Raw genomic sequence first — 9,526 nt, 5'->3', positions numbered from 1 at the left:
GTAAGAAAATGACATCAGATGGTAACATGATCCATAAGAAAAAAGAAAAACAAAAATGGTAAAAGCTCAATATATTTTGTACAGACCCTATAAATATATTTTTGTTCTCTCTTCTATTAGTTTCTTTAAAAGAAAGAAAATGATATAAAACGAGTTGATGGGTGCAGCACACCAACATGGCACAAGTATACATATGTAACAAACCTGCACGTTATGCACATGTACCCTAGAACTTAAAGTATAATAAAAAATAAATAAATATATAATTATTGGGTCTATGACAAATATAGATGTAATATGTACAACAATAATAGTACAACAAATAGAGCAGAGAATAAAACTACTAAGGACCAATATTTTTATATCTTACTGGAACTAAATTAGTATAAATCTTAAATTGATTCCAATATATTAAGATGTATATTATAAGGCCTAGATCAGCTACTAAAAAATAACAGAAGAAAATAGAATTAAAAATCAATAAGAAATTAAAATGTATGACTGACAATATAAACTTAAAGGGAGGTAGCAAAGAAGTCACAGAAGAACAAAGTACTCTGATATAAATAGGAAACAAAAAGTAAAATGGAATTTGTAAATGTAACCATGCCAATGACATTAAATGCAAATGGTTTAAATAATCAATATTAGAACAAATAAGCAGAAAATCAACAGTGATAGAAGAGACTTGAACAACCCTATAGAACAACTAGACCAAAGATGTGTGTATGTATGTATGTGTATGTGTATATATATATTTGCATATCTATCTGTCTTATCTATCTATGGAACATTAACAATGATACCATATGCTCAGCCATAAAACAAGACAAAATATATTTAAAAGAATTTAGTTCATACAAAATATATTCTCCAACTACAACAGAATTAAATTAGAAATCAAAAACAGAAAGAATTTTGGGAAGTACATAAATATGTGGAAATTATGCGATGGACCCCTAAATAACAAATGAGTCAAAGAATAAATTACATGAAAAATTATAAAGTCCTTTGAGATGAATAAAACCAAAACCACAACATACCAAAACATATGTGATGCAGATAAAACACTGCTTGGAGAAAAGTTGTGCTTATAAACACCTATATAAAAAAGAAGAAAAAGTCGGGTGCAGTGGCTCCTGCCTGTAATCCCAACACTTTGGGAGGCTGAGGCAGGCGGATCACATGAAGCCAGGAGTTTGAGACCAGCCTGGCCAACACAAGAAACCCCATTTTCACCCAAAATAAAAAAATTAGCTGGGTGTGGTGGCCCATTCCTGTAATCCCAGCTACTTGGGAGGCTGAGGCATGATAATCTCTTGAACCTGGGAGGTGGAAGTTGCAGTGAGCCCAGATCGCACCACTGCACTCCAGCCTGGGTGACAGAGTGAGACTCTGTCTCAAAAAAAAAAAAAAAAAAGGAAAGAAAATTTAAATCGCTATCATAACTTTCCACTATATAAAACTAGAAAAAGAAGAGCAATCTAAACTGAAAAGCAGAAGAAAAGACAAAATAAATATTGAGCAAAAAGTAATGAAACAGAAAATAGAAAAACAATAATCAATGCAACAAAAAGTTGGTTCTTTGAGAAAATCAATAAAATGAACAGACCTATCACTCTACTGACGGCGAGTAAAAGAGAGAAGATTCAAATTGCTAAAACCAATAATAAGAGACCATCACTACCAACCTTACAGAAATAAAAAAGATGTATTTTAAGGGAACATTATTATGTATTACTGTATGCTAAAAAATTAGACATCTTAGATGAAACAGACAAATTCACAGAAAGACACAAACTACTGAATTTAAGTCAATAATAAAAAGAATAGACTTTTAATAAGAAAAAAGATTAGTAATTTAAAAACTTTCCACAAAGAAGAATCCAGCTCCAAATGTCTTCACTGGTAAATTCTATCAAATACTTAAAGAATTAACAGAAACTTTTCCCTTCACAAACGCCTCTAAAAAATGTAAGAACAGGTGACACTTTCCAGCTCATTGTGAAACTAGTATTACCCTAATACCAAACCCAAAGACATCACAATAAAAGAAAATTATACACCAGTATCTCTCATGCATATAAACACAGAAATTCTCAACATAATACTAGCAAACTAAATCCAATAAGATATAAAAGTGAGTTTTATCTCAGGAACACAGGTTGGTTTAACATATGAAAACTAATTAATGCAAAAGCCATGTTAATAAAACAAAGGACAAAAATCACATGATCACTTTAATGGAGGTATAAAAAATAAAGATGCAAAACTCAACAGAATACTGGCAAAATTAACTCAGCAACATATAAAAGAGATTATACAGCATGACCAAGTAGGATTTATTGAAGAATGCAAGGTTGGTTCAACATATGAAAATCAAGGGAATAAACCACACTAACAGAAAACTGACAACTATTACATTATTATCTCAGTACATACAGAAAAAGCACTTGATGAAATCCAACATCTCTTCATGATACAAACACTCAAACTAGGAACTGACAAAAGCTTCCCAAGCATGATAAAGGGCATCTATAAAAAAAACCTACAGCTTACATCATACTCAGGTGGTGAAAGACTGAATGCTTTTCCCTTGAGATAAGAAAAAAGACAAGGACATCTACCGTCATACTGATAATCAACTTTGTACTGGACATTCTTGACAGGGCAAGCAGTGAAGAGAAAGAATAAAAAGCATTGAGATTGGAAGGGAAGGAGTTAAACTATTTATACTTGTAGATGACATGATCATGCACATAGATAATGTTGAGGGATCCATTAAAACACTATCATAACTAAAGTTTGCAAGGTTTCAGGATTTAAGACCAATACAAAAATAAAACCAATTGTATTTCTACATACTAGCAATGAACAATCCACAGATGAAATTAAGAAAATAAACAATTGCATTTAAAATGCTATCCAAAAGAATAAAACAGGAGTAAGTTTAACCAAGGAGGTAGAACACTTGTACACGGAAAATAACAACAATGCTGAAAAAAATTAAAGAAGACATAAATAGATGGAAAGATATTCTGTGTTTATCAATCAGACGACAATATTATTAAATGGCAATATTCCCCAAACTGATTTACAGAATCAATGCAACCTTTATCAAAATCTCAGCTGGATTTTGGGCAAAAAGTAACAAGTTGATCTGAAAATTTATGTGGAAATGCAAGGGATGTTGAAAAGTCAAAATAACCTTGAAAGATAACAAAGATGGAGCATTCACACTTTCCATTTTTCAAAACTTACTACAAAGCTACAGTAATCAGGACTGCACTGTAGTGGCATATTGGTAGACATATAGTTCAACAGAAATAAATGCATACTCTTATGGCCAATTGATTTTCAATAAGGTTGTCAAGACAATTCAATAGGGGGATATCATCTTTTCAACACACCAGGCTGGAACAAGTAGACATCGACATGCAAAAAGTAATGTGTACTCTTACCTCACACTATACATAAAAACTACCCCAAAATGGCTCGTAGATCTAAATGTAAGTGCTAAAACTATAAAGCTCTTAGAAGAAAACAGGAGTAAGCCTGTCATTTTAGGTTAGGCAATAATTACTCAGATGTGACATCAAATGTATCAAAAGAGAAGATAGATAAGTTTCACTTCAACATTATAAGATTTTAATTCAAAGGACTCTCAAGAAACTGCAAAGACAACAGACTAGGGAAAATATTTGTATATCGTCTATCTGATAAAGGACTGGCATGCAGAACATAAAAATAATTCTTATAACTCAATAATAAAAAGACAGCCCATTTAAAAACAGACAAAGGATTTGAACATAACTTGCACAAAGAAGGCATAAAGAAGGCAAATGAATGGCTAATAAGTGCATGAAAAGATGCTCAACACTTTTAGTCATTATAAAATTGTAAATCAAAACCATAGTGATGGCTCATGCCTGTAATCCCAGCACTTTGGGAGGCCAAGACGGGTGGATCACTTGAGGTCAGGAGTAGGAGACCAGCCTGACTAACATGGTGAAAATCCATCTCTACTAAAAATACAAAAATTAGCTTGGCGTGGTGGTGCATATTTGTAATCCTGGCTACTCAGGAGACTGAAGAAGGAGAATTGCTTGAACCTGGGAGGCAGAGGTTGCAGTGAGCTGAGATCACACCACTGCACTCCAGCCTAGGTGACAGAGCAGGACTCTGTCTCAAAAACAACAACAACAAAATCACAGTGAGTTACTACTTCATACTCACTAGAATGACTGTAATAAAAGACAGATAATAACAAGTGTTGCAAGGATGTGAGGAAATCCGAACCTTCATTCATTGCTGGTGGAAATGTAAAATGTAGTAGGTACTTTGGAAAAGCTTGGCAGTTCCTCAAAATGTGAAACATAAAATTACCATTCAGCCCAGCAATTACATTCCTAGATATCTACCTCAGGGAAATAGAAACATATGTCCATGGAAGATTCTGAGAAAATGGTAGTGTAGAAAGCACCAGGAATCTGTTTCCCCACTGTTTCTGCTAGTGCAATTGCACTAGCAGAATCTATCCGATGTAACTATTTTGAAACCCTGGAGTCAACTGAAGGCTTGCAACTTCCAAGGGAAGGATCGGAGGGTATATTGTGATGAATTTCTGTCCATTTCTGTTCTTAGCACCGTGGCATCCACCCATCTCCGCCACTTCTCCATGTATGTGTTCCAGGAGCAGCTTGTACGCAGCTTGCAGAAGCCAGAGTGAGCAAAAAGGACCCTGTCCTCCAAAAGCTGGGGATCTGTCCTCTGGTTGTTGCTTCTGATAACAGAGGTGCAGACAAAGAGGTTGCAGCCATTGTTGTTGCACCTTTCCCCATTGTTGCAAGACTCCCTCCAGCCCCAAGTGACTCCCTGCAGATTTAATGGGCTGGTACCCTTTTTCTTCTTTCACTTTTCTTGTTTCTTATTCTGGGAGCCAGATATCAAAGACTAGGCCACTCAAAAGCAACTACATATGAGAGGAAATTAGAAAGTCACCATACAGGCCTGCAAAAAGGCTCAGTCTCAGGAAAGATCTGGGAAGGCTTTAAGTTTACACTTCAGGCTGATCATCGGCACTAAGACTGTCTGCAACAATTAAAACAAACAAACAAACAAACAAACAAACCCCAAAAATCCAAACCAGCAAACCCTGGGAAAAGGAGAGAAGCTAATTTCCAGAGTTACCATACTCTTAGGCTCAAATATCCAGTTTTCCACAACAAAAAATCACAAGACATACAAAGGAACAGGGAAGTATGGACCATCGAAGGAAAAAAACCAACAGAAACGATCTCCAAAACACACCTGATGATGGATCTACTAGACAAAGACTTTAAAACAAGTATCTTAAAGATGTTCACCAAACTAAAGGAAGATGTGGAGAAAATCAAGAAAATGATGTCTGAACAAAATTGAAATATCACTAAAGAGATTTTAAAATCTTGAAATCAAAAAGAAATCTGGGAGGTGAAAAGAACAATAACTGAAATGAAAAATTCACTAGAGGAATTCAAAGGCAGATTTGAGCAGGCAGAAGAAGAATCTGCAAACTTGAAGATATAACAGTGGAAATTATCAAGTCTAAGGAACAGAAAAAAATATTTGAAGAAAAGTGAGCAGAAAATAAGGGATCTGTGAGACACCATGAAGTAGACCAACATACACATTTTAAGAGTTCCAGAAAGAGAAGAGAGAAAGAAATGGGAAGGAAGAATATTTGAGAAAATAATGGCTGTAAATTTTCCAAATTTGATGAAATATACATTATATATTTATACATTTATATGTTTATACATACCCATATCTATATATACATTTTACATTTATACATTTATTCATTTATGTGTTTATACATACACATGTTAAACATACATATGTTTGTGTGTGTGTATGTATAAAACATCCATTTAGCTCAATGAAATCAAAGTAGGATGAACTTAAGCCCACACCAAGACACATTATAATCAAATTGTTGAAAGCCAAAGACAGAAAATCTTGAAAGCAACAAGAGAGATGTGATTTGTGACATACGACAGATCCGCAATAAGATTATCAGTAGATTTTTCTTCAGAAACTTTGGAAGCCAGAAGGTAGTAGGCTGATATGTTCAAAGTGTGAAAAAAAAAAAAAAAAAAAAAAGTCAAGCATGAGTCCTATATCTGGCAAAAGTATCCTTGAAAAGTGAGGGAGAAATTAAGACATTCCCAAATAAATAAAAGCTGAAGGAGTCTGTTACTACTAGAGCTGTCCTGCAAGAAATGCTAAAGAGAGTCCTGCAGGTTGAAGTGAAAGGACACTAGATATTAACTTGAAGGCATATAAAGAAATAAAGATCTCAATAAAGGTAAATACATGGGAATTATAAAAGCCACTATTATTGTAAAAATGGTTTGCAACTCCATTGTTTTCTATTTTACGTGATTTAAGAGACTAGCACTTTTTTTAAAAAAGAGGTACAGGCTTTTAAAACCAACTTATGATGGTTCAACTTACGATTTTTGACTTTACAATGGTGCAAAAGTAATATCCAGTCAATAGAAACCATCCATCTCTTGCAATGCTGGGCAGTGGCACCAAGTCTCCGGTCAGCTGTACCTTTTCAACTTAACGACATTTTCAACTTATGATGGGTATATCAGGACATAACCCCACTGTAAGTCAAGAAGCATCGGCAATTATTAGTCTCAAAACAGATTCCACCTATATGAGGTACTCAGAGTAGTCAAAATCATAACATCAGAAAGTAAAATGATGGCTGCCAGGGGCTGAGGGAGAAGGGATTAGGAAGTTACTTTTTCATGTGTATAGTGTTTCCAATTTGCAAGACGAAACGAGTTCTGGAGGTGGATAGTGATGATGACTGCACAACAATCTGAATGCACTTAATACCACTTAAAATGATTAAGAAGGTAAATTTTATGTTATGTGTATTTTACCACAACTAAAAAATGAAAAAGCATGCAAAAAAAACCTGTACACTAATGTTCATAGCGTTATTTATATAATAATCAAAAAGGAGAAATAACCCAAATATCCATCTCTGGATAGATAGAATAAAAAACATGTTACATACATGTAAGGAAAAATTATCCATCAAGAAAAAGGAATAAAGTAATGATATATGCTACAATCTGGATGAATCTTGAACACATTAACCTAAGTGAAAGATGACCGTGGTAAAAGGCCACATATTGCATGATCCCACTTACACAAAATGTCCAGACTAGGCAAATCCACAGAGACACAGAGTAGATTAGTGGTTGCAAAGAGGTGGGGAGAGGGATGCAGGGGAAACGCAGATAGAATGGGAGTGACAACTAATGGGCACAAGGTTTCTTTCTGGGGAGATGGAAATGTTCTAAAATTAGATTGTGTTCCTTGATGCACAACTCTTTAACAAAAAACCATTGATTGTACACTTTCTTTTTTTTTTTGAGATGGAGTCTCGCTCCATCACCCAGGTTGAGTCCAGTGGCACGATCTCGGCTCACTGCAACCTCCGCCTCCTAGGTTCAAGCAATTCTCCTGCCCTAGCCTCCGGAGTAGCTGGGACTACAGGCACTCACCACCATGCCTGGCTAATTTTTGCATTTTTAGTAGAGACGGGGTTTCGCCATGCTGGCCAAGCTGGTTTTGAACTCCTGACCTCTGGTGATCCACCTGCCTCGGCCTCCCAAAGTGCTAGGATTACAGGCATGAACCACTGTGCCTGGCCCAATTAAACACTTTAAACAGGTGAACTTTATGATACGTAAAGGATACGTCATCAAAGCTGCTGAAAAAGGATGAAATAAAGACATTTTCAGAAAAGGAAAGTTGATACAATTTGTTTCCAGCAAACTCACACTGAAACTGTTACAGGAAGAGGGATGCAACCTCCTGGAGAAGACTGGAGATGCAGGCAGGAACAGGGGAAAACGCAAACGTGGATAGATACAAACGTCCACAAGAGGAGGAGGTGGGCTGGACTCCAACCCAAGCCCTGTGCACACCGGGAGAATGCGTGCCTCAGCCCTGCTCTCCCTCCACCCATGGCACTCCGTTTCCTTCCAGCTCGGGGCCTTTGCAGATGTTGTTCTCTCTGCTTGAACTTGATGTTCCCTGCCTTCACATTCCACTTTGGTCTTACTCCTACTCAACCTTCAGATTTCAGCTTTCATTCCACTTCCCCAGCAACACCAATCTCTCCCTTCAGGATGTGTCAAGACCTCCCGTGACATACTGTGGGAGACACTATGCCTTTTGTTCACAAAACCTATGTGTTTTACACGTATACATGTTTGTGTGATTCTTCGATCCATTTCCCCTTTACAGATTCACGCCTGGTTACATTCCCCATACATTTAATCAATTTTTCCCTTTCCTGGGGAAAAAGATGAAAATAAATTATGACTTAACTATTGTTCTCTAGTGAGTCACGCCAAGATCTGCCTGTACCTTTTTTTAGAAAAATAAGTTTCACATTACTGAAGCAAATGGAATGTGAAATGCTTACAAAGTTCCTGTGAGAAATCTCTGTTCAAAAATTGTGCCAGCTTGCTGCTTAATGATATTATTATCCTCAAAAGCAGAGGAACTTGACAGCTGGACCCACCCCAAAGAGGCAGGGCATCAAGACCGGACCTCACTGCAGTCAACCCTTTCTCCCTGAAGGTGTCCGAGGACTTTCTGCTCTTTTTTTTTTTTTTTTTTTTTTGAGATGGAGTTTCGCTCTTGTTGCCCAGGCTAGAGTGCAATGGCGCAACCTCAGCTCACTACAACCTCCGTCTCCTGGGTTCAAGTGATTCTCCTGCCTCAGCCTCCTGGGCAGCTGGGATTACAGGCGCCCACCACCAACCTCGGGTGATCCATTCGCCTGGGCCTCTGATCTCCTGCTCTTTGAAGCTGTCATCCACTTGTGTGCAAAACCTTCTCTGTCCACTTGTCAGAAAGGACAGTGAGGACACAGAGACAGGTCTGCTCTGACATAAGAGAGAAAGGCAAGCAAAGAAATCTCATAATCAAAGGGCTGAAATCAGAGAATATTCAGATGCTAAATGACAGAGCTCTAAGTAAAGCAAGAAGGGCGAGTAAAGGAACTTGGCTGGTCAGATTTGAAGTCTCTTATTGTCCTGTAGTTAATGTTTGTCTGATTTTTAAAAACTAAAGTAAGGCTTGGCCTAGAGAAAGCCTCTTTCTTGCTAAGTAGGTAAAACTGGAAGACTAACTCCATGAGGACAGATAACATGTCACCAGCATGGAACTGCTACAATAAATATTGTTAAATGAATGAATGAATGAGCAAACGATCCTGAGGCACTTAGCAGTAACACCTGCTAGATGAAAGAATCACTTCTTCTTCTTTTTATTTTTGGGATGGAGTTTCACTCTCGTTGCCTAGGCTGGAGTACAACGGCATGATCTCGGCTCACTGCAACCTCCTCCTCCTGGGTTCAAGTGATTCTCCTGCCTCAGCCTTCCGAGTACCTGGGATTATAGGCACGCACCACCACGACCAGCTAATTTTTTTTGTGTGTGTGTG

The sequence above is a fragment of the Piliocolobus tephrosceles genome, chromosome 15, assembly GCF_002776525.5.
Source record: "Piliocolobus tephrosceles isolate RC106 chromosome 15, ASM277652v3, whole genome shotgun sequence".
Lineage (NCBI taxonomy): Eukaryota > Metazoa > Chordata > Mammalia > Primates > Cercopithecidae > Piliocolobus > Piliocolobus tephrosceles.
Note: the sequence above shows the minus strand (reverse complement) of the source record.